The sequence below is a fragment of the Prosopis cineraria genome, unplaced genomic scaffold (genome assembly GCF_029017545.1).
Source record: "Prosopis cineraria cultivar Desert tree isolate PC_DT_omini unplaced genomic scaffold, ASM2901754v1 PC11, whole genome shotgun sequence".
In the NCBI taxonomy this organism is placed as follows: Eukaryota; Viridiplantae; Streptophyta; class Magnoliopsida; order Fabales; family Fabaceae; genus Prosopis; species Prosopis cineraria.
In genome coordinates, this window is record NW_026555342.1 from 35506370 (window position 1) to 35533443 (window position 27074).

At 31.1% G+C, this 27074-nt stretch overlaps 1 pseudogene; it reads right to left on the minus strand.

Annotated features, from left to right (window-relative positions):
- Window positions 1-8551: 8551 nt before the first annotated feature.
- Window positions 8552-25196, minus strand: LOC129286493 ((-)-germacrene D synthase-like; annotated as a pseudogene).
- Window positions 25197-27074: the final 1878 nt, after the last annotated feature.

The window sequence follows — 27074 nt, forward strand, 5'->3', positions numbered from 1 at the left end:
TTTTTGGTGTAATTACAAAATCCCCTTCTCCCACACTTATTATAAATGCCAAGGAAACCACAAGTTGACTCAATAGAACTTGACTATATGTAAACAAATATATGTATATATCTATATGATCTTACCTTAATGTGTGCAGAAATAGTTCTTCATAACTTAATTTATAGTTTAATTTTTATTCCTTTAAAGTATAAAAAATGTGTACGATACACTTTAACTCTTAGATAAATTTAATTGATGACAATAATATCAAAATTAATAAAAAAATTCTAACTTGATAACCAATCAAGCCATCTTGAGTGGGAGAGTAGGTTATAAATTGTATTTCAAACTTCATGGCATTTAGCCATTTCTAGGAATTTGGTCCCACTATGGCTTCTTGTTAGGTGGTTAGTTCATTGTTTTCAATGACTAACATATCAAGACATTCTTTGATCAAGAATCCATATCCCTGAGGTTAATGCCATGTCCTATCATACCTTCATGGGCCTGTGTAACTTGAGTAAGCTTATTTACTTCTTGTGAGTCTTCTCAATTTTTCATTTATGACTCTATGCTATTTTGTGGTTTTCAAATTTCTTCAAGATGTATCTTGCTCCTACTAGTCCTTTTAGAGATAAATTATCTTTCTAGAAATATACCATTTTGAAGTACAAACACTTTGTTGTTGGTAGGATTATAAACATAGTATCTTTTCAGTTCTTTTGGATACATATCACATCCCCAAATCTTAAGCAAAGACAAACTAGGTTTTTTCCTATCCATATCTCATATGATGTCTTTTCAATTGCCTTAAATGGAACATGGTTCAGTATGAACACAGTTATTTCTAGTACATGGCTTCAAAAGGATAGTGGAAGATCTACTTGACTCATCATGAATCGAACCATATCTAATAGTGTCCAATTTCTCTACTCAGGAATGCCATTCCCTTGTGGTATTCCTGGAAGAGTTAATTGTGAGACTATCTCACAACTCCTGAGATGATCAATGAATTCTTGGCTTAAATATTCACCTCTTAGAGTAGATCAAAGATTTTTAATAGTCTTGCCAAGTCAATTTTGTACCACATTTTGGAATATTTTGAACATTTTAAAAGATTTTGATTTGTGTTTTATTAGGTAGATATATCTATATCTATTATAGTCATCAATAAAAGTAATCAAGTACAAATAACCCCTTCTAGCAGTTGTACTCATTGGTCCACATACATTTGTATGTATGAGTTCTAGTAAGTTATTAGCCTTCTCACTATGTCTAGTAAAGGGTTCTTTCGTCATCTTTTTGAATAAACAAGATTTACAAGTGTCATAAGATTCAAAATTAAATGAGTTGAGAAGTGTTGATGGAACTTAGAAATGCATTTCTCATGCACATGGCCAAGACAACAATGACATAAGTAGGTTAGATTCAAATCATTCAACTTGATCATTTTAGTAGTTAAATTATAAATGTTTTCAATATAGGATATTCTAGATTTGAAAGATAATGACCAAAATGCAAATCACCATTAGCATAAAAAATGTCATTTTGATAAATAGAACATTTACCATTCCCAATAATGGAAGTATAACTTTCCTTATCCAAATAAGAAAGAGAAATATTATTACTACTCAAAGCAAGAACATAATAGTAATTGTTCAAAACTAGCAAAAGCCCACTAGGCAAAACTAATCCATAAGTGCCTACGGCTAAAGCAACAACTCTTGCTCTATTTCCAACTCATAGGTCCACTTCGCCCTTCATCAGCTTTCTACTGTCTCTAAGACCTTGCATATTTGTACAAATGTGAGAACCACATGCAATATTAATACCCATGCAAAAGAAGTAGAAAAGTGAATATCTATAACACAAACACCTAAAGGTGTAGCCCTACTATCCTTCTTCTTTTTCAGGTCTTCCAGGTAAAGCTTGCAGTTTCTCTTCCAATGACCAGGTTCATTGCAAAGAAATAGACTCTTCCATTTAGAGGCTTTATCTTCTTAGCTGGAGGCTTGGTTTCAGGTTTGTTTGACTTTTTGGTCTTACCATCTGAGCCTTTGCCTTTCTTAATGACATCAAGAACACACATCATATGGATGAACATTAATCATATTGAAAACACACAACATATGGATAATTAACTTATTTATTCATATAAATGTCAAATATATAAAATGAGTTTATATATATATATATATTTCAAAAACATCACATGAAAAACATATATGGATTTCAAAAAAATCACATATAGATTTCAAAAATCAAATAGCCACATTCATCTAACGAATTCATTGCATGAATATTCAAGAAGGTAATCATTCATAATCCAACTTAAATGAAAATTTGACCTGGCTTTGATACCACTGTTGAATAGTGAGATGCAATAGAAGATTAAAATTTTAAATCCTTATTCCGATGTGGACCGAACGTAACGAACTCATTTAATTCAAAGTAGATAAAAGACTTACCTTTTAAGTCCAAGCTCCTCATGTCTTGTCTTCAAATAATTAGATCTCAAGAGTTGACAACATAGATCTGCTCCCTCTATTGTTGTCTACACGAATAACTCTCTACTTGAATTACGTGCCAGTACTCCCAACATCCATCCGTCTTTAAACATCATTCTTCTTTTTTTAAGGTGTTTTGTCGCTCTCAAAGTGTTTGCCCATAAGGACTTTTCTATTTTTCTCTCATGGAGCACTTCCCCTTATCTGTCATTTATATAGATTAGGGTTTTAGTCTTCCTTTATCGAGCCAATGAAAAAAAAATTAAATTTATCTTATAAATTTAATCTATGATATCATATCTAATTTAAATTTATCTAATAAATTCAAATTATAAAACTGATATAATATTCTCTCATATCATGTTAGTTATTAAATTTAATCTATTATACAAAATTAAATATAAAACTAACACAATACAATATAATATAATATTATATAATATATATAACATATATACATATTATATCATATGTGCGTGTGTGTGGTGTATACACGAAAACACACACACACACATTAGATATATATACATATACATACACACATGAATATATATATATATATTTCAAAAATATATATGTATATACAAAATTATATTCTGAATTTTATATTTCATATAAATATATATATAAAAATATTTATCAAATAAATATTTAAATATATATATATATAAATTCATTCGCTCTAGATAAAATATCACATTCATTGAATATTGATACAATCTAGATTCAATGAACTTGGACATTATAACTCGAGTTGGGTTGTTCTTGTGTGCTATCTTGAAGGCTTACATGAAGTCACAAGTAACCTCTAGCATGACATTGCAACTACCCAATTCATATGAGAATTGATAATCTGATGTAACCTATCATATAACTCTATCACATTCATTTTGTCACACAATATTTCGATCAAGCGTGAGACATGGAATTGTCATTCTTCTTTACCTAACCATTACTTTTTTGATCTCTGAGTAGACTAGCTATAACAATAGAAAAATGTTTTCCATTGTAGTATGGCTATACTTTTTTTTAATCTTACTCATTGAGGGGCCCATAATATCTCTTAATTAAGGAGAGGGATAAATTTTATCTGGACCACTCATAATTCTCTACATGAATTTCACTAAACTCAATCATAGCTTTTATGTTCACCCAGTCAAAGGTGACTTTTAACTATGTCAAAGTTCAGTTGTCATCATATAGAAACCCATAATGATCTTAGGTCAAAAGGCTTAATGGTATGGTTACATATGAGATAAGCTTATAACTTGTACCATACAGCTTTTCCATAGTAGGTCAGTCCAACAAGTCGAACCCTTTTATATCTATGACTTTAATTTATTTCTCTATAATTAATAAAAGTCATACTAGTCTTATTTCATCTATAATCCTTCATAGATGACTGACTAGAGATATTTATGATAATTAATATAGTTATCTAAGGATACAATTATCATAATGAACATACAATTAATATGATAACAAGAGAGAAATTCTATAAATAACAATGTTCATAGTACAATAATTAGACTTAAAGCACAATTCCCAACACTATTAACTTTGAAAGTTCAAGAATGATGAAAATATTCATCCAATATCAAAATCTCAAGTTTGATTACAAAGTGAAGGGTACAATTTATTTCAAGTGATAAATGTTAAAATCTGACTTGATTACCTAGGAAATAGAATTCTAGAGACTCTACGCAACTTCTAGCTTAGTAAATTACAAAACACAACATTTAATGTACTTGGGAATCCAAAAGTCAAATCTACTAACTAATTCTAATTTTCCCATAAATAAAAATAGCAAAATATAATCAACACTTTAAGCTCAAAATAAAAGTATTCCCATATTTTCAATGAGCACAATTTTTTTTGAACAAGTATCCATCAACTCTATAAAACTTATCAAATGCTTCCTTTTTACAAGAAAGAAACATCATCAAAATCAACATCATTGTCATGCAAATCTTTAATATATTCAAATCCAATAAGCTTTGTATTTAAAGAAGTAAGAAGAACATATATACCTTCTAGACAATGCATCTGCAATTACATTCTCTTTAACTTTCTTGTGTTTGATGAAATATGGAAATGTCTTAATAAATTCTAGCCATCTTGCATGCCTTTTATTTAGCTTACCTTGATCTCTAATGTTCTTTAAAGATTGCTGGTTTGTGTAAATGACAAATTGCTTTGGCTGAAGATAGTGTTGCCAATTTTCCAATGCTCTGTTGAGTGTATGCACAAAACTTCTTGTCATAAATTGGATATTTCAAGGCTTCTCCATTTATATTTTCACTAAAATATGCAATTGGCTTTAAAAAAACTCCTATTTTAACTCCTAATGGATCAAATTCAATCTCAAATGTTTTGTTAATGTCAAGTAATGCTAATACAGGTGTAAAACACAATTTTTCCTCAAGATCATTAAATGTATCATCCCCGAGCTTTATCCCACTTAAAACTAATAGTTTACAACTTCAGTTAATGATTTAGTAAGTGTCTAAAATCCTTCACAAATCTCTTATAAAAAATAGCTAAGCCATGAAAACTTCTTACCTCAGTTATGCTTGTAGGTACTAGCCAATCTTCAATTATTCTTACCTTTTCTTCATCAACTTCTATTCCCTTAGCACTTACTATGAAACCAAGAAAAACAATTTTATACATGCAAAAATCACACTTTTTCAACTAATTTGCATTCAATATTTACTTTCTCAAAACATTAAGCACAAAATGCAAATGATTCACATGGTCATCAAGATTCTTGCTATAAATAATAATATCATCAAAATAGACCATAAAAAATTTTCAATTGAAAGAATGCAACACATGATTCATAAACCCAATAAAAGTACTAGGTGTATTAGTTAAAACAAAGAACATAAGTATCCATTCATACAAACCATGTTTTGTTTTGAATGCAGTTTTTCACTCATCTCCTACCCTTATCCTAATTAGATGATAACCAAATTTCAAATCAATGTAGAAAAGACACTAGAAATATGCAATTCAAAAATCATATAATCTAATCTAGGAATGGGATCATGATACTTTACAGTGATATTATTCATAGCTCTATAATAAATGCACATCCTCCAAGTTCTATTTTTTGTGCAAGGACTTAAGCTTTCACAAACATATCACATTGCCTTGAGATCTTCAACTTGCCTTAAAAGCTCTTTTGTTTCTTTAGGATTGCTTTTATAGGTTGGCCTATTAGGAATTGTTGCTCCAAGAATGAAATCAATTTGATATTCAATTCCTCTAATCCAAGGGAATTTCTTCAAGGAACACAACTTCAAATTCCAACAATAAAGAACCAACAGCACGAGGAAGAGACATGTTAATTTCATTAGTGTTGAGAAAGACATCCTCGTAAACAAGAACAAGTAAATGCTGTTTAGTCAAGAAAGTAATCCTTAGTTCAATTTCTTTTGCATAAAAACTCACTTTCTTCTTCTTTTTATTTCTTCATTCTTCTTGTTTTTCTATGTTTCTCATCTTTTTGCTCTTTTTCACTCTCATTTCTTTTTTATGACTCTCTTTCATTTTTTGGTCATTCACTCTTTTATCTCTCTCTTATTTCATCTTGAGTTGATCCTCATACACTTGCTTTAGAGTTAATGGTACAAGAATAATGAGTTTGTTGTTCAATGCATAAGAATATCTATTGGTAAACTCATCCTTGGTTGCTCTTCTATCAAATTCCCAAGGTCTTCTTAAATGTATATGCCCAACATGCATAGGAACAGCATTACATAACACTTCATCAATTTATTTTTCAATTGAGAAAGAAACTAGAACTTGGTTATCAACCTTAATATCTCCACATTCATTCAACCATTGCAGCTTGTATGGTTTCAAATGTCTAATGGTAGACAAATTTAATCTCTCAACCAGTTTAGTACTTGCCATATTAGTACACAGCTCCCTCTATCAACAATCATGCTACATACCTTGTTACCAATGAGGCAATGAGTATAGAAAATATTTTCCCTTTGTTGATCCATGTCATCTTCTTTAATTTAAGAATTTAGAGCTCTCCTAGTCACAAGTGACTCTCCTTCCACAACATATTCAACTCCATTATCAGTAGCATCTCCAAGTGAAGGCATAGAATCATCACTTTTAAATCTTGTAACAACTTCATTATCTTTCAAAATCATGACTCAATTACCTAGGGAATAGAATTTTATAGACTCTAGGTAACTTAATTCTACCTTAAAAAATTATAAAAACTATACTTAATGAACTTGGGAAACTCAAAAAGTCAAATTTGCCAACTGAGTATGACCATATAAGGTAATTGCTTAAGACTTTTATTAAATTTATTTAAAACTATCTAAAACTCACAGATTTTCTACAAAATAAGTTGCCCAACATATGTGAATATCTTGAATTTATTCTTTGGGGAATTGATTTGATTTATTGAATATCTGAAATACAATTTACAATAAAACATTAATTAACTAACCTCAAATAATATAATAAAATAAAATAAAATTTTCAAAAATATATTTACCTAAACTTTTAATTCGGTCATACCTAATGTGATGAAGTTGAGCATGTGTATCATCACATAAAGCCACATAAGTTTTCTAAGCTTACCTTGTCATTTGTTGGAACTTCTGACTAGGATTGTGATATTAAGTTGTAGATAATATAATTGGAGAAAATAGATTTAGGGAGAATATTTTTCATTTGTAATATTTTAGAGTTTGAAAATATACCTATTAGTTGCACCATATGATACCTCTATGTAGATGAACAGAGTTACACAAACCTGATTTTTGGTTCACAACATATACACCCACTAGAAGAGAAGAGAGGAGAGCACTCAAGAAGCGATTCGCACTCAATGTCTCTTAGCCTTTAAAAAATAGTTCTGCCCCCTTGGATATCTTCGCGTTTGAAGGAAAATGGGAATCGCGCATGAGGCTATATCCCATTATTCAAAAATAAGAGAGGAATGTTACACTTGAGAACCCAGTTTTTATTGCTCTTATGGACCCAAACTTCCTCCTTGCTTTGAGAAGGCCTCATTCAACAATTAAGCTTGCATTGGGACTGATCCACAAAAGGTGGATAACCCAACATCATTCATTTCCAAAACTTACAATAACTTGAAAATGCAGTGATTTTATTAATCATTGAGGCTTTTAATCTATTATATGCTAGTAGAAGAACAATTGAAATGCCTATTTAATACAATGATCTAGAAAAATCATTTCTCAAAACCTCCTCCATAAATATTTATATCAATACTTGTAACACTATTGTAGAAAAGATCAACATTTTATGTTGGTTATAGAGGGTTTTTTACTTTGCCTAAGAGATGTAGAAATAAGTGCATTAGAGAGTGAATTTTTTGTACATAAATCATATAACAACATATGTAAAGATCACTTCTTCCCCCCTTGACAGTTGTCATAGGGTACTTGCAACAATTATTGATAGAAAATATAAGTTAGTATAAATACATGAAGAGAGTAATTAGGACTTGCTATACAAAATTTGAAAGGCTAGAATTATAAAAGTATTGCTATAAAAAAAGAGAATTATAAAAGTACCATGCTCTATCCATGATGGTCTTATAATTAGCTACATCCCACCAAATCATTACAACAAAGAAGTTCTCATAATTGATTCTAATATTAAAATTAGAGTGACACATCTTCTCCAGAATAAAACATTTCTTTTTGACATTTTTTTGGAAAAAAATTACACCTAGATTCCACAAAAGAGCATTTATTACCAAGAGATCCCATAAAATTCACAAAATACTCCTAAATTCCAAACTTTCACATTTACAATTGATAAAGGGCATTTACAACCAGATAACAGGCATTTACAACTTGCAAAGTGAAATAATAATTTATAATAGCAAATTGTAAAAGCCTGTTGCATAATTGTAAATGCTTTTTGCACGTTATAAATGCACAGGATTTGATATTTGGGAGCTTTTTGTGAATTTCATTAGACCTCTTAGTGATAAATTCTATTTTGTGGGACTGAGGTGTAATTTTTTCTTCTTTCTTTTTCAAGTGGTCCTCTAATTAATGTAGACCAAGGCCTTTTTGAAGAGACAATGGATTTATGAGTAAAGTTGTAATTAGATCCTTTGTTGAACCTGCGGAGTGAGTGTAGCAATTTGCATCCTTATAAAGCGCATCCATAACATGACAAAGTTTTATGATTCGCATCAGTAAAGGTTTTAGCAGTGGCACAGGGTCAAGAAATGCCTCATTTATATCCTTCCACGCACTTTCCACTTGTCTCTTAAACTCAACAATGGCGTCTTCTTTCTTCACCCCATGTTGCTTGGTGTAGCATTCAATAGTAGCTGAAACAACATGTCCTCTCTCTTGCTCAAACTAACAAACAATAGAGTAAACCAAAGATTAGTTGCTATTTATAATACTTCCTTCGTTCCTAAATGTAGGAGACAGATAATTAATTCACTTGAATTAAGTAAACTAATTAAATTAGTTATTTGTTTTAAAAAAATATTTGCTGGTTTCTCTAAAAAAAATTTATAGCTTGTTCATATTAACATTTGTAAAACTATATCCAAACACCTCTATTGTTACATACAAAAATTAATTATAAATCCAAAACCGTTGTTTTCTTAAAAATATCTAAATATACTTATATTTATTTTGGAAGGTTGCAATGAATTTTTCTTCATTTTCATGAAGAAAAATCACTTTCAAGTTACATGCATAATGAATTTAAATACAGAATAGTCATATGAAATCACAAAATTATTATACTAAAATTGTCAATTTGCTATATTGAAATTATCAATTAATGCTGGATAGTTGTTAATGAAATTGTTCAATTGATAATTAATTATAAGCATCAATAATTAACAACTATCCATGATAATTTCAATAAAAGATCTGAGACTTTAAAGTAATAATTACATTTGTGATTTCATAGGACTTGTCTATATTTAATTAGATTTCTTATGTGAGATTAAAAGTGATTTTCTTATTTTAATTTGCAAATTTATTAATTAGTACCTCACTAGAGACAATGTCATCCATGAGCCTGTTAATAATTTTTAAAGCTTTAACAACTTTGGGATCTGTGGTTAACCATTTAAAGGTTTCCTCTGTAGCAATAGGTCCTATGCCAAAGAAGGAACTGGCTATGAGGAGACAGTATCCATATGATATTAGTGAATTGGTCATGTACTCCTTCATCATTGGTGTGTAGTCACTATTATACCATTTGGCCTCAATAAAGAATGCTCGAACTTGCCTTTTACTCTGTGGATCATACCATGGGTAAATTTTTATATAGGTATATATAAAGCAATTGAAGTTTTAAAATGGGTAAAATCATACTATTAACATTTTTAATGAAAAATTTCAAAACATTGCTAGAATTCTAGGTAGAGTGACAATGAGAACCATGTTTCTAGTGGACTTCTAATTTTTGCAAGAAGTAAATGCAATACTCATGAAAATGAAAGTTCTAACAACAACTTGAGTCTAGCCCAAATTAGTTTTCGTGAGAATTAGGTAGTTCATGTGATCCTCTTTTGAAAAACTCAAGTTTGTCTTTGAGAGCCTAGAACACTTGAAATCTTCATGAAAAATCCTAAGTCTTGTATTCAAAACTTGTTAAACCAATTTTCACAAAAATTGGATCTTACCTATGCAAAAAATAAGTTTCCATAGAGGTCATTCACCTCTACCATCTAATTTTCATGAGAACCAGATAGCGCCATCATGTGATCTAGTTGTCCAAAGAAGCTTGTGCTTTTGCTTGGCTAAAACGCGTGAGAAGTAGAATGGGCTTCATTACAAGCCTTTTTGCAAGTTTCATTAACACAAAAATAAACTCCTTCATGCATGAAGTAGAGTTCTAACATGCATTGAATGAACCTCAAAGATAGTGTTTTTTCATAGTTACTTCTAATACACAATGCAACAGCTGTAAACAGCTAGCTTAAGGTCTCTAAACAACTATAACTAAAATCTTGTTCAAGTTAGTGGGTAATAAATTTAATGTGCATTAACTATGTTTCAACTACTTGCATTCATCATTTATGAAAAAAGCTCTCAGTTCGATTTAAAAGTTTTCAATTATATTTCATACTCTTTTCAAAATTCAAAGCTTATTTTAACTCAATCTTTTATTGAGTAAACTTAAGGAAATGTTTTCCTTAAGTGAGATTTTATTCTTACAAACTTTTTGTAAGGGATTGAGAATGTTTAAGATCACTAGTAAGTCTTTTCTTTTGTACTTAGGTCATTAAAACCCTGTTTAAGCTTGTGAATTTGGTGAAAACTTTCAAGTGTCATCTTGAGAACTGGATATAGGCCAAGTAATTGGGCTAAAATTTTATAAATCTTTGTGTCTTTTTTTTCTTTTCTGAAGCTTTATTTGTTTTATACTCTCATCATCATATACTTTGTTTTCCTAAAAAACTCTTTCAATTTTATTAGGGAAATTTTAAAAAATTTGAGAACACTGAGTTCACCCGTACTTGGTGCCAGCTTATTAACACCCTTATCCATTCCAGAAAATATTAAAAGTGTCACCTCCTCTTGAAAACAATAAGGACCAAATTAATAATATAACTAAGGCAAACTTAAATGACTAAAAGTTTTATTATCCCAAACTATCATTTTCATAACTACAAGCTAAGCTAGACTTTCATCTTATTTAAAAGCAAAAGATTAAAGGAAGAAAAGGAAAGAGAAAATAGAAAATTAAATAGTGCAATTATTCATACATATATATAGACAAAATAGTATAGGTGAGTTGGGTCTTAGGGGCTACCACAATCAAGGCATGCTACCAGGCTCAAAGAGCTTTTATTAAAGTACTTATAGATTGCCTGATAATAATGTCCTCACATCGGCAATAGAATTTGACATACAACCTTATAGATTATAGGCCAAATCCGTATCAACTAGACCAACATTTATTGGTAATAGTACAATGTAATGAGCATTAGAGGGTGGAATCTTGAAGAGTTCAAAATGTATGTGAGAGAGAGAGAGAGAGAGAGATTAATAAGCATTAGAATAGGAATCTTACTTCATCTTTGAAATAGTTGGCACAAAATTCTCTTCCTTCCTTGGTCATTTCATGCTTGATTTCTTCATAAACATCTAGCAATGCTTTATAGCAAAATCTCATGTACTCTGGCAGGAAATCAATGCAGCTTATTTCCTACCTAGATTAAAAATTTTATCAAAATTATATGTTAACTAAATTTTCCTTACTTAATTACTTATCTTGAAATGAACAAAAGACATTTGGTTATCGATTTAAACTTATTGACTTGAACCTTTCTACTATAGTAGTGAAAAGTTGTAACTCTTCAAATACACTATAGGCATCATATATGTCATCTATAACTGAAATAATGTATATAATTTTGGTCATTATCATCCTTGCTAGAGAATAGTAGTGCTCAAAATACAGTTCTAATATCCAGCAGTATAGCTCTACCATCTTATCCAACAGTATAGCTCTACCACCTATATAAGACTAAGTTCATAAGTCATATGTGAGTGAGTACATTGAATAAAGTCTGATTAGAATATTTGTTACAAAGGGAAAGAAAGGGAGGTTTGGAGAGGAAATTTAAATATTGTAATGGCTTCAATTTAAGAAAAATAGAGAAGTAGGGTTAAAAAATTTTAATTAATTTATATACCCTTTCCTCTAACATGCATATTCTCTCTATTAAAAATTTTCATCTTTACTTAACCTTTTTATTATTTAAACTTGTTAAAATCTCCCCTCCCCTCTCCTCCATATTTCCTGCTTTCAATCAAATAAGACAAGGTAATCAGTTTAGACAAAACTTACAAAGAAATATTTCCAACTTCCTTTTGATGTAACTTTTGTAGCATGTTGAAATCCAACTTTGCTAAGGCTACTAGAGTTTCATCATGGCAAGGGTTTTGTTGATAATAAGAAATATAATGTCAAGCTTATAGCCTAGGGAGGTTCTTGCACAGTGGGTGCCTTAGACTATCACTACTACAACATAAGTTTATAGGAGTGCTTTATTTTTAGTCTTAGGGAGTGCTTCAAAAGAGCCCTTGTATCTAGCGCTCCAGAATATACAAGAGCACTTTACAAAGCGCTCTTGTATGTTTAGATACAAAAGTTCTCTTGTATGTTTAGATACAAAAGCGCTTTTTCCAAGCACTCTCGCATATGTAGAAATAAAATATTGGTTTAGGAGCACATATGGGAGTGCTATTGAAATGAGCGCTCCCGTATATTGACATACGGGAGCACTCATGAATATATGGGAGCATTCATTTCAAGAGCACTCCTAAATGTCAATTTACAGGAGCGCTCTTAAAATGAGCATTCAAGAGAGCTCCTGTATGTTAACTCTACAAGAGCGCTTATTATATGAACGATCCTATAGGCCATTTTTAGTTTTATTTTAATCTAAATTTTTTAAAAATTTTCACTTTCCATCTCTTTAAAAATGACTAATCCCAATATCAAAAATTAATCTAGAAACAATATCAACATAAAAATTTATTTACAAGGAAAGAACTTGAAATTAAAACAATAATTTCAATTTCCAAAGTAGCTAGTTTAATTTCTAACAAGCCTAACAAATGAAACTATTGGTATTTTTCTAACATTAAAATCTAAGTTCCTATCACAAATAGCCAATAATATATTTTGACCATTCTTCAATTAAATCTTCTATTTGCTCCATAGTAAAATGCAAGGATCTTGCTCCAACAAAATAGTACACAAGAAATGAAAGAAATATATAAGTAATTAACATTATATTAACTTAATTTCAAAACTTTTGGCTTACATTTTCAAGAATGATCAACTCTTGTTGTATGATTACTTCTCTCATAAACTTCATAACATAATATCCACACTCCCAACCTTGTAATTGTGTAGGGACCTATAAAACAATAAAAGATGTCATTATCAAAATATGGTAGAAATAAATCTCAACTTAATTTAAAATACTTGAGGGATGAAGTTATATCTATAATACAAGTATTTGCTGTTAAAAATCTGACAGAGTCTCCCTTATAACTTGAAAGTTTCAAAATTTTTCAAAAATTCTACATCAATCCAAAATAGTATATTTAGAATAACAAACATAAAATATCAATTAAACAACCACTTAGATACATACCAACTTATTTTATTAAGAAAATAATACAAACTTTTATTCTTTTTCATGCATCAAACTCAATAGGAACAGGCCTTCCAGTATTTGGAGGAAAACCTTCACCACCTCAACAACATGCTACAACTCTATAATGATTAAGCATACCAAGTAAAAACTAATTGTGACAATAAACATATATAAAGAATATAGAACTAAAAACTTACTAATTAAATAATATCCTCATAGATTTGTAGTTCTTAAAGTCACTATGTCTTAATGAATCAAGATAATAAATCATATGGATGAATAGATTGATACAAACAAGCACCTAATGTTGCCAAAAAGAATAAAATATTTCATTAACTAAAATATCAACCAAATTTAAAGATAAATAACAATAACAATTTACCCTGAATTGTGAGGAGCTAAAAATAACATGTTTCTTTTGCCTTTGGCTTTGAATGCATCAACAATCTTGTGAAAATGGTACTTAGGACTGTAGGTACTAGTGTTGTGAGGGCTAATAAATGAAAATTTTGTTATCAATGAGCCTGGCACCACAAAAGTATGATACAAGTACCTAAAATGAAAAAATAGAAACATTCACAACTAATATTAAATAAATACCACAATAAGCAATAAAATTTAGAAAGTACCTTATGTATAAACTAATTTGTGTGGTTTGTAGCCAATCCTTAGTCAAAATCTCATTAATATTTTCAAGTGCTAATTTTTCACTAATCATTTCACCATAAATCTTCTTTTCAAATTCTACTTCACACATCTTATTTTTAAATATTGTACGCATAATCATTTTAAGTGCATTTTAATGAGGATATTTTAGCTGAATGGATTTTGTACTGATCTTCCCTACCTTAGTTATAAAGGTAGATCCTTTCGATAGCTTTCTTTTTGCTTGGATTGACTTCTTTACTACTTCTTTAGAATTTGAGGACTATAAAATTTAAAATTAATTGGTAAAGCTGAATGAAAACATGAATGATTTTAAGGAACCATCAATTATTATACCTGTAACTTAATGATCTTTGCAGGCCAAGCCACTGAAGTTCCAACAACATTAAAAATTGTGAATATATCCTCATCTTCTATTTACATTGGCAACTCAGCACCATTTTCTATTGGAATAGTCATAGTCACCTTTAAGTTATCAGTAGGCAATGGTCTAAAGTGTATAGTAACATTATTGTCATTATACACAGATCCAACTGCAACAACATAATAATGTGGTGATTATAATCGTGATTGACATTGAGCCTCGCCCTAAAAATTAAAAAATTAATATTTTAAGAAAATGTGAAACATAATTTGTATAAAGAAAAGTTATAACCTTAAGAAAATCTTCTTTCGTATGGAATGAGCAACTATCTTTATCAATAGGGCTGGCTTGTGGCACGTTTACGACTCCAATCATTTGCTCAAATCTCTTTTCCATATGATCTTGAATTTTTTTTTCCATTCTTGCCTCCATTTCCACCGTCCTTGCATTAAAATCATCTTTGGTAAAAATTTTAGACTAACGTCTAAAGTAGGTGTCTTGAGAAATGCTGAATCTAACTCCTCTAACATGACAAGAGACCTCTAGAACTTTCAATGCCCTGTAAAGGACATCCACATGTTCACCCGCATCACCTTGTGATATTGATTGTGATAATGCTTCCTGTTGAACAAATTGTAAACTAATTATTAAGTAAATGATGTAAATAAAGTAATACAATAAAATATCAATATTCACATAATCCTCCCATACTTTTCAAGTACACTCATCGAGTAAGTTGCCTTCTTTATCTTCTCAAGCTATCTTCCAAACAAGAGCTCGAGAAATTGGAGCATTAGATCTAGCCTCTTCCTTCTATTTAAAGAAGATATTAGAATGATTAAAAAACATTTTCTTATATATATAAGTAATATTAATAGACGATATTAATTGAAACTTACCAAACCATGCTCAAAATCTAGATAGCTCTTTCTTCCTGCTCTATATTGAAAGGGAGTACTTGTGACTCTAAAACGATTGACCTAGCTGATCTGTTAAAATTCAAGCTACTGGCACATTTTAATAAATTCATCCTAATTGTCTTACTGGATCTCTAGATACATTTTAGGAGAATGAGGATTGAATTCTCCATTTGCATCTTTGACAAGATATGTTGTAAGAGTATCTCAAAATTTTCTATAAGCATCAGCTGCTTTTCTCATAATGTAATGCATATGAATATCATCCAGGTTAAAAGATATACACAGATCTTCCTAAATATTATTTTTTACTTCTTCAAGCTGTGGGTCATTTTTCTTTCTCCAGTCTGTAATGCAACAAGCACATAGTGACGAGCTAAGACCCTTATATAACTGACCAACTGAGAAGGCTTAACTAGTTGGCCTCTATCATTCCAATTTATTAGTAATTTATGACCAGCTGCTCGAGCTCATATAACTACAGTTTTACATCGCTTAACCTCTTTGATTACTTATTCTTTAGTAGGTGGAGTATCACTACTCTTCTCAGGTGGGGTAGTCATTTACCTAAAAGAACAAAAAATAAATTTTTAATAACTAAAAGTAAATTTTTAACAACTAAAAGTAAATTTGTACCAAATAAAAGGAATTTTAAATAAAGATCTTACAAGTGTTAAGATTTGTTTTTTCTTTTTTTTTTCTTTTGTGTGTTCTATGTATCCCTCATCAATCTAAGTCCCTTCCGCATGATCTTCTCTAATATAGAAGGCATCATCCCTAGTTGAAACATCAAATGTATGTAATGTTCCCATGAAAGGGTCATCCTTAACATTGAAATCTTTATCCTCTTCATTGCCCACTATTTTATTTGTTAAAAGAACAATTGATCAATTTTTATGCACTGGATCTGACACATAAAGCACTTGTCGAGCCTGTGATGCCAAAATGAATGGTTCATCTTTATGAGCCACCTGATTAAGATCTACTTGAATAAAACCCAACCCATCAATTTAAAAGCCATTTTTATTATCAACCCACGTGCAGCAAAAGACAGGTTTGATATAATCCAATTCCCAAATGTGCTCTATAATCCCAAAATATGACATCATCACATAGATTGGGTTTTGGTCTTTAAAACTAGAGACATGCATTGATTGAGCTACAAGCATTACACCATGAGCATCTTGGCTTTTCATATAAAATGTAAATTCATTAATTACATAACTTGTATAAGAAAATACTTCAAATCCAAGACCCCTAACTAAAAACCTTAACCTTTCTAATAGGTGGAACTCTTGAAAGATGTGAGCTCTAAACCAATATATAAAATGCCAATTGCGATATGTTGCTAGCCAAGTTTCATTCTTACCATTATTCTTACTCTTAATTATTGCCTTGTGTTCTTTGACATATGGCTAAACTTTCTCAGTGTTGTGTAAAACATACAAGTGAACTTGCTCCTATTGTGTCTTGTCTATGCTAATGAGTTTCTTCCTAATGATTCCACCTTGTTCACTTATGGGGTCCTTTTTATACTTTGGCAACCTAATGGCATCTGCATTAGATAGATATTTAGTGTATAATTCAACTGCTTCGTCGATGATATACCTCTCAACAATACACCAATCAGGCCAACTTTGATTTTTTTACATATCCTTTTAATATCTTCAAGTAATGCTCTATCAGGTACATCTATCTCAAATAAGTGGGATCACACAACTTTATCTCTCTAACTAAGAGAAATGATAAATGAATCATAATGTCAAAGAACGAAGGTGGAAAATACATTTTGAGCTCACTTAGAATTATAATCTCAAATAAGTGGGACCACACAACTTTATTTTATGTTCTAGCTTTGGCAATTTCTTCGAGTCAATGACCTTGCTACAAATTGCCTTAAAGAAGAAACAAAATCTTGTAATTGTGGCTCACACCTTCTTCAGGAAAATGGATCGTATACATACTGGCAACAAATTTTTCATGATGATATGATAATTATAAGTCTTAAGACTTACTGGTTTGAGGTCTTTCATAGATATGAGGCTACTTACATTTGAAGAATATCCTTCTAGCACTTTAACTTCATGCAAGAATTCATAGAAAGCCAATTTTTCCTTTCTAGACAGGGTGTAGCTATAATAACACTTGCCCTGAGTGTTATCCAAAAATCACACAATTCAACTAAACTACGTGTGGTTAAGGAGTTAATCCTAAAACTAACTTAGGAAACAAACTATTTAAATCACTAAGCAAATACATGATTGCAAAATAAAAATTTAAAACCTTTTTTAAATAAATAATTTATAATTTTTACCTGTAGTGCATGGAAGCAAGCTAGGCAAAAGTGAAGTAAAAGATGCTGTCATGACAGCATTGAATTAGTGTCATGACAGCACTCCCAGGCCAACTTTCGGGAGGTGCCATTCTATCATCCAATCCCCGATCGAAGTGATTTTAAAACTCACACGTCATATTCAAAGGATAATATAAATGTACTAAATTTCAAAAAGATCCAACGATCAGATTAAAAATTAGACATATTAAAAATTTAGTCATTTTTGCTGTCATGATAGCTAAAAAACTGTCATGACAGCACCTCCGAACTAACTTTCGGGATGCACCATTTCATCATCCGACCTCTGATCGGAGTAATTCTAAAGCCCACATGTCACTTTTAAATAGTACTATTAGAATATCAAATTTTGAAAAGATCCAATAGACTAATTAAATTTCGTGCATGTTACAACATCATCACTGTTGCTGTCATGACAACACTTTTGTTGTCATGATAGCTCCTCCAGACTAAATTTTAGAGTACGTTGTTTCTCCGTCCAATGTCTGATCGATGTGATTCCTAAGCCCACATGAAGCTTATAAAAGGTTTTACTTGTGACCTAAATTTTAGAGAAACCTAACGGTCAGATTAAGATTTGAATACCTGAATGCAAAAGTGTAGTTTTTTAGTAAAAACCATTTTCAAAATTGTCTAAATCTCATTCTAATGGTCACAAACCTGTGAGAACACTTTGGACACGTCAAATAGGACTAAAAACAATTGATAGAACATTTAAATAATAGAAAAACTCTTTATACCAAAATTTGACCACCCGGGTGCCATTTTCTAAAATGGACCCTAAACCCCTAAAATGCACAAATCACACAAGAGTGGCCAAAAACTATTCAAAATATCATATACACATATGAATACACACGCTAAACGTTTCCACTTGGCTCAGAGATCTTTGTGGGGCCCACGCACCCACTCTCTCTATCCAAGGTGTATGTTTGTCCATAGCACACCATTTGCAATGCAATCACTTTGCATTTTCTTGTGGAATCACATATATACTAAAATAAATATTTTCTTATAGTAAATACTTGGTCTACTAAATAAATCCATCAAAACCACATATCATAGCCAAGTTTCCTAGTCACAAGTCTACAGGCAAACGAAAATTCATACACAAGTCATACAATCCACACATATTCACACGCATATATATAATCACATCCTACTGGCACCCTAATCCTAAATTCATTACAATATACTTGTTCAAAAGAAAGGGGTTGCAATTCTTGACAAATCACAAGCAAACCCCTAGCTTAGCTCTTTTCCTCGTCCACCAATGGATCATTCGCCTAGACCTATAAATTCTTGTAAAGAAGGGGGGTGGACAACCACAGTCTCAGTAATAAAGAAATTGATATTCCTTATTACAAGGAAAGCCATAGTCAAGTAAATAAATAATAGATTCAAAATAACATATAATTAACAAATTAAAATGTTTGAATGCATGAGATAGGCCAATATAGCTTTTCCTGACTGATAAAATGCCCCCTGGCACTTTTTAGCTTGTAGGTAAACCTTGTACCCACTGTACCCCTAAGGCATAATCTGATCCATCAAATTTCCTGTGCCCCTTCGACGTAAATCCTAAGCAGTTAAAGCTAACTCCCTCCCAAAGATAACCCGACTTACTCTCTATGTGAGGGCTGCCTTGGCCTAAGCATTCAACCTCACACTTCATATGTTGGATTCCCTCTCCTACTGAAGGTGTTGAACACTCCATCCACTAACCACTTTAGTATACTAAGCTCACAATATGAAAGGCAACACTGAGTACTGACAATAAGCCATAGAATATCACAAGACCACATCTCCCCATTGGTGAACTCCCACCGAGATCATGCCTCTTACCCTTTCTCTACCTTTTTCGAGTATTGACCACTTTAACACTCAATGTAGTATAACACTCATAATTCATCCCTTAAGCGGTTCCTTAGCCTATCTAAGGTACCAAACCTAGTTACACTTCCCTAAGTGCAACTCTTAGTTTTTTTTATCACAATGCATGCTAATAATCTTATTTCCATAAGTAACATCATTATTAAATAGATAGTAAATATAAATACATTATTATTAAAACAATACCCCATAAACCCTTCTAAAACACATTTTATTTGCATTCAATTGTTTAAAACATGTAATGCATGCTGGACAATATTATCTACTCAAAAATAGCTAAACAAAGCAATAAAAAATATAAATTCCCCTATTACCTCAACCCTTTGTACCAAAAGGGTTTCCCTTATACAAAAATATGACTTGGCTTGTTCCTTAACTCCTTAATAAGTTCCACCAATAATTTCTCACAATATATGAGTGATCCATATCACTTTTCATGGCAAATAGCATTAATGAAGACTATAACTCATACCACACAACTTAGGTTAATGAGCCATAATCCATCCTAATGGTCCATATATTAAACCAACCATTCACATAGTATCACTTAACCACCAAAACCATTTATTAGCCATGACTAGGTCAATTTCCAATTCGTATAATTTTTAATCAATTAAAAACCTTCACTTAGTGTCACCAACTTTCACCATTAGCCCTTATAATAAAACCAAACCTTAATTTAAATTTTATTGGGCTCAAATAGCAAAATTATAACTAAATCAATAGGCTTTAACTGTTAAAGAGCAAAACCCAATCTCTTAAGGTTTAATTTGCGCCCAAAACACCTCTTTTCATCTAATTATCCATTCAAAATATTAGAGCACCACGTAGAAACTCAAAACAACCTTCCAAGGACCCAAGAAAACTAAAGCTTACAAGAATAAGGCCTTTTGGATCAAATTTTAGAAATTTTCTCTTCCAAAATTAAAGAAAACAAAGAGGGAGGGAAGAGGATTGAAGAAGGGAGTTTACTTATCGTGTAACCGAGCTCGCAATAGCCATAAAGCCTTCCAAATCCAAGCTTAACTTCCCTCTCATCCTTTCTCTCTCACTCTCTTATCCGTTCTCTCTCTCGCACGCTCTTTGTTCTTTTCCTTTGTTTCATTTCTGCATTTAGTTTTTGTTTAAAAAAGCTGATATAAGACTTTAGGAAAAATTACAAGAAAGGGCCCAACATTTTTTATTATAGCACAAAAGCTTGGGTCAATTTTGGTAATTTTTCTCATAGTTAAAAATCAAATAAAACCAAACTTTTGCTAAGAAAAATTCAAACTCTAGACCTCTATTAAATTATTCTAAATTTTAATTTAATTATAGATATTTTATTTTATTTTTTAAAAATAAATCCGAGTCTTAAAATTTTCAAGTTGTTACATGGGCTGCTAGAGGTAAAAAAGTACATTTTCTCTATTAGATCTTCAATCAATGGAGCTAAGTACATATTTATATTATTTCCTAGTTGTTGAGGCCCAGAAATCAACAATGACAGCATTATAAACTTGCACTTCATGCACAATGCTGGAGCGAGGTTATAGATCATCAAAATGATTAGCCATGTACTATGAGTATTACTTTGCATGCCATAAGGGTTTATTTCATTAGTGGCTAATGCAAGACGCATGTTTTTATCTTCTATCCCAAACTCAAGATACATAAGACCAAACTTTTCCATTAAGGAGAATCTGTAGGATACCGTAGCTTTCCATCCTTAATTCTTTCGTCAGCATGCCATGTTAAGTGTTTAGCATCTTCTGCAATGCTGTATAGGCATCCAAATCTTAGTATGATTAGAAAATACCATAATGCCTTCACCAGGCTATATCCATTTCTTTTGTACTGTGATGCATCGCATTTTGGACACTTATCTAAGGTTAAATACTCTTTCTAAAAGAGGACATTATCATTTAGACATGCATGTATCTTCTTATAGCTCATCCTAATAGAACAAAGCACTTTTTTAGCCTCATAAGTAGTAGATGGAAGCTCATTGTACTCCGGTAACATCTCATATAAGAGTTCAAGATAATTCGTGAAACTCTTGTCACTCCATCCATTCGCTGTTTTATGTTGTACAATTTCAGAACAACTGATAGTTTTGTGAATTTTTTACAACTAGGATACAATGGTTTATCAGCATCACTCTTCAACCTCTCAAACATCTTTGGACAGTCCTTGAGATCTTCTTTAATCATTTTATCGAGATGGTCCACATGATATATATGTCCCACTATCATGATCAAATGCTGAGTAGCTCACACTATCCCTCTAATCATTTGCATTATTCCTTGTCTCCCCATGCATCGTCCAACAATTATAAGTTGAATCTTCCTTGTCTCCCCATGCCTTACTCTTTTTCCATAACAGCATTTTAAATAAGGACATATGACTCCACGGGGGTCTTGATCATGACAAAATACAAATTTAAGGAACTCACCCACACCAGCCTAATATTCTCTTGATAGTTGATTAGCCAACATCCACTTACGATCTATATCACTAATGTAGTCATAGAAATTGAAGAAACAAAGACTTAGAATTTAAAAAAAAAAGCGTTGAAAAAATTCCCCTAAAAGTGGAACATCCCAAATAATCAAATCCAATCATATAGCATACCGATTCATCTAGATAAAAATTTTAAAGTATAATATAACTAAAATTCATCAAACAATGTTGTAATTTATCTTTCATTTATCTATTAGCTTAATACAATTATAGTTTCAAAAAAAGAATACCAATATAAGCAGAATACAATATTTAACAAATATAATAAAAATTAAAGCAAAAGTTTCCTCTTTTAAATTTCAATCTCCTATTCTTCAATAATCACTACATTCAATATTGAGATATAATGTCAGAGCAAAATTAACCATAATGACAAATTACTATTATCACACTTAGCTTCCATTGTTATTATCATAGCAAAATTAATGTATTAGTGTATGTTTATTGACATGCAAATTAGTATATAAGTGTGTGTTATTATTACAACTATAAATGTCTGTTACTATCATAGCAAAACAAAAAAATTTCAAGATAAAGATTAACCAAGATGAGATTAATGCCACAAAAAAATATTAATCCTAAATTATTATTATATATATATATATAATATTTATATATAATTCTTTATTTAAAAAAACCTAAACAAGGCAACGGTGGCATGCGGCGGTGTGAGTGCGGTAATGACAAGGCGGTGACATTTAGCGACTCAACGAGGGCAGTAGTGAAACAGTGATAGCGACATTTAGATCCGCGAGATTCATGAAAGAGAGGTGAAATGGCACATTCAGATCTACGATGGCACAATCAAATCTACAATGGCACGATCAAATTTGCAATAGTAAAATGGAAGAGCGAAAACAGGGGAAACAGTGGCAGCAACAGGGGAAATGATGTGACAGTTTGGTGCTTCTTTAGCGATCTTTGGTGACTGATGAGAAAGCTGGCGAAGTCAAAAACTGATAAGGAAGGGAAACTAAATGAGTGAAGGGAGACTGATTTAAAAACTAATCATGCACTGTGTTTAAGAAAATTTTTTTTAATCATCTTTTGGAGTGTTCATTTACTGAGCACTCCGAAAGATTGAGCCTTTGGGAATGCTCTCTCGACGAGCAGTCCCAAAAGTTAGTATTTTTATTATTTTTTTATTAATTTATTTCGAAACACTTCAAAATGTAAGACCTTTAGGAGCGCTCGTATTTGAGCACTCTTAAAGGTCAGATAATTTTTTTAATTTATTAAATTTAATTTTAGAGTGTTCAATTAAAAAGTACTCCTAAATGTTATACCTTTAAAAACACTCTTAAAGAATTTATATAATTTTTTTTGTTATTTTAATTTTGGAGCGCTCATTATTAGAGCGCTCCTAAATGTTTAATATTTTCTTAAAAAATTTATTTTGAAAATTTAGGAGTGCTCTTTAAAATGAGCGCTCCTAAATAATGACTTGTTGGAGCGCTTATTAAAAAAAGTACTCTGGTAAATTCCACCCCCGTGTTGGTAGCACTTTTTCTCTAAGTGCTCTGAAATACATGCTCTCAAAGGCATTTTTTATAGTTGTGTATGCTTGACTTTGGCAACAAGAGTGGAATTCAAGTGGGTGATCATGGATTCAAGATAAGTAGAAGTAAAAGCATGAGCTTCATCTAATATAGGTTCACCATGAATCCTGACATGAACAGCTTCGTATAAGCTTAGTATTCCTTCTACATCATTGGTTATTCCTTCCTTAATATTACCTTGCTCATCCTTGAACTTTCCAAATACATCTGATTTTTATGAAACGACAAGTCACATGTTCTTGCATTGTCATTTGCTTGCACTTCTCATGTTATGTTTACCGCATGGACAGCAAAAAATAGATTAAAAGATAAGTTAATTTTGATTATTAGTCAATTAAAAAATTATAAAAAATGATGTCAAAAAATACAAAAAAAGATATAAAAATAATAAATAAATACCTTATAAAAATTAATATTAATTGAATGCCTCTTAAATTAAAAATAAATTCCAAAAGACTAGTTAATTTTATTTCTTACAAATGTGAAAGGCTAAAATATCATTTTAATTAGCTACTTTAATTGATTGCCGGCCTATTATTAGACTGCTACTGTTGGCAATTTCTATTCTCAAGAACAAAAAAAAGCTATATTTGATAATATGTTTTTCAAAAAGTGTTTTGGATGACAAAAAAAATCAAATATTGTTCCAAAAAAATATAAAAACAAAAACATTTTTTTAGGTATTTTGATATTATTATTCTAGAGAACAAGAGAAAATATGAAAAATACTTATTTTCAATTTTTTTTTTGGTTCTCAAACCAAGTTCTAAAAATAGCATTTCTCATAATAAAGCAAAAACAATTTTAAACAAACCCTTTATCTCTATTTTTAAATCAACTAGAGGCAAGAGTAAGAGACAAGAAAAAATAAGAAAATTATAGAGGTATCAATAGTTAACACACAAAAAGAATGTAATGCTTAAAGTAATTATAGTTTCAAATGACTTGGGTATAAATTTTTTTAGACTTATTCGGGTTGCTCCAATGGCTTGGCCCGATTACCAGCTCTAGATTGAGACATACCAGATGAGATGCAATATCCATGTTGCCTTAGCAACCTGAAGAAAGTGCAAGAGTATACAGATCTTCCTTCAAGGTTATTAAACCATTTTCAACGCAACTGTGGTGGATCTGTTCCAATATATCATCAATCTCATGTTCAAAATGGTAGTGCACTCCAAGATTAGGATTGAATCAATCAAAAGCATTTTTTCTGCTGCTTTTTTTATTGGTAGGAGGAGCATCTTCCTCACTTCTTCTTTAAGCATTTTAATCTTCTACTCTTCCATTTTGTTACTCGCTTCCTGTAATTGGATAAGTTAGTGATCCTTCTTGAAATTATGAGTACATTCAGGGTCACTGATTAATACTGAAAATCAATGACCTACGAACTATTTTGTAGATGGAGAGATTCTCGAGTGCGCGGCACATCTGGGAGCCAAATAAGGCATTGGATACCATATACAATACTATAATTGTAAGGATGTTAAAGTAATTTTTACAAGCCTAATATGTATAAGAATGATTAATAATAATTTCTAGGTGTAAGTTTAAGTAAGAGCATGTAAATATATCCAATTCAATTTTGTACACTAAAACAGAGCATAAACTAAAGTTGCTAGAAATATAAAGAGATAAGGGAAGTGATATTGCAAACAATGATTTATCTTAATTTAGCTCCAAATACTTAAAGCCTATATCCAATCCTTAGAGCACCTATGAGATTTCCCCACTATAACACAAGCTTAAGTGGGTGCTTGCTACCACAGTACAACTAGGCATTTGTGAGCCTTTGAAGCAACTCACTACACCAATGAGCATTTTCTCCCAAAAGAACAACCTCTCTTGATTACAAGAAAAATCTCTCCTTCACTTTTACAAGGATTTCTAATATATAAATCACTCAATCAAAATTCTCTCTAAGAGCAAAAATAAATATAATGAAGCTCTAATACTCAAATGATAAATATATAAATGATATTGGCTCACAAACAGTGATTTTGTATAATAACAATATGAAGAACTTAAATCTTATAGTCCAATGATTTTTTAGCTTAATCTCTTCATAGAATAAGTTTGAAGTATTATATTTATAGCCCATGAAACGAAATAGTTGTTGGAGCATAATATACTTATCCATTAGGAATGTGTAACAATGATTATAGCTGTAACCTCTTCCCATATCCGCTTGATACAGGAAGAAATTAACAAAATCACCACTTCAATTATGCAAATCAATAATCAAATATTTTATTTGAAAAGCTTTGGCCTAAGACTTGCTTTGTAAAATAACTAAAATCATATCATATCAGAGCATCATATAGAGGAAGGCAAAAAATTGCATTCACAACACTCATTGCATGCCTTAAAAAACCATAAAACCAAGTTAGAGATGGGGTCGTGCGCTACAGCGTGCAATACATGCACCGTGGCATGTGGCATAGAGCCACATGCCCAACTTTCTGTGTCATGGCCGTGATGTGAGACACCCTACGCCGCGGAGTGCTAATATGAAATTTCTGCTATCATTTTGACAGTAAAATAATGAACTTTTGGCATGCGTTGTTTTCTAATGGATAAGTGCTCCCGTAAGGGGAGCTTATAGGAGTGGTTTTTAGAAAAGTGCTCCTGTGTGTATAATTTTTTTTTTAAAAAAAATCATTTTCTCACTATAACACAACTTAAGTGGTGCTTGCTACCACAGTACAACTAGGCATTTGTGAGCCTTTGAAGCAACTCACTACACAATGAGCATTTTCTCCCAAAACAACCTCTCTTGATTACAGAAAAATCTCTCCTTCACTTTACAAGGATTTCTAATATATAAATCACTCAATCAAAATTCTCTCTAAGAGCAAAATAAATATAATGAAGCTCTAATACTCAAATGATAAATATATAAATGATATTGGCTCACAAACAGTGATTTTTGTATAATAACAATATGAAGAACTTAAATCTTATAGTCAATGATTTTTTTAGCTTAATCTCTTCATAGAATAAGTTTGAAGTATTATATTTATAGCCCATGAAAGAATAGTTTTTGTGGAGCATAATATAATTATCCATTAGGAATGTGTAACAATGATTATAGCTGTAACCTCTTCCCATATCCGCTTGATACAGGAAGAATTTAAACAAAATCACCACTTCAATTATGCATCAAT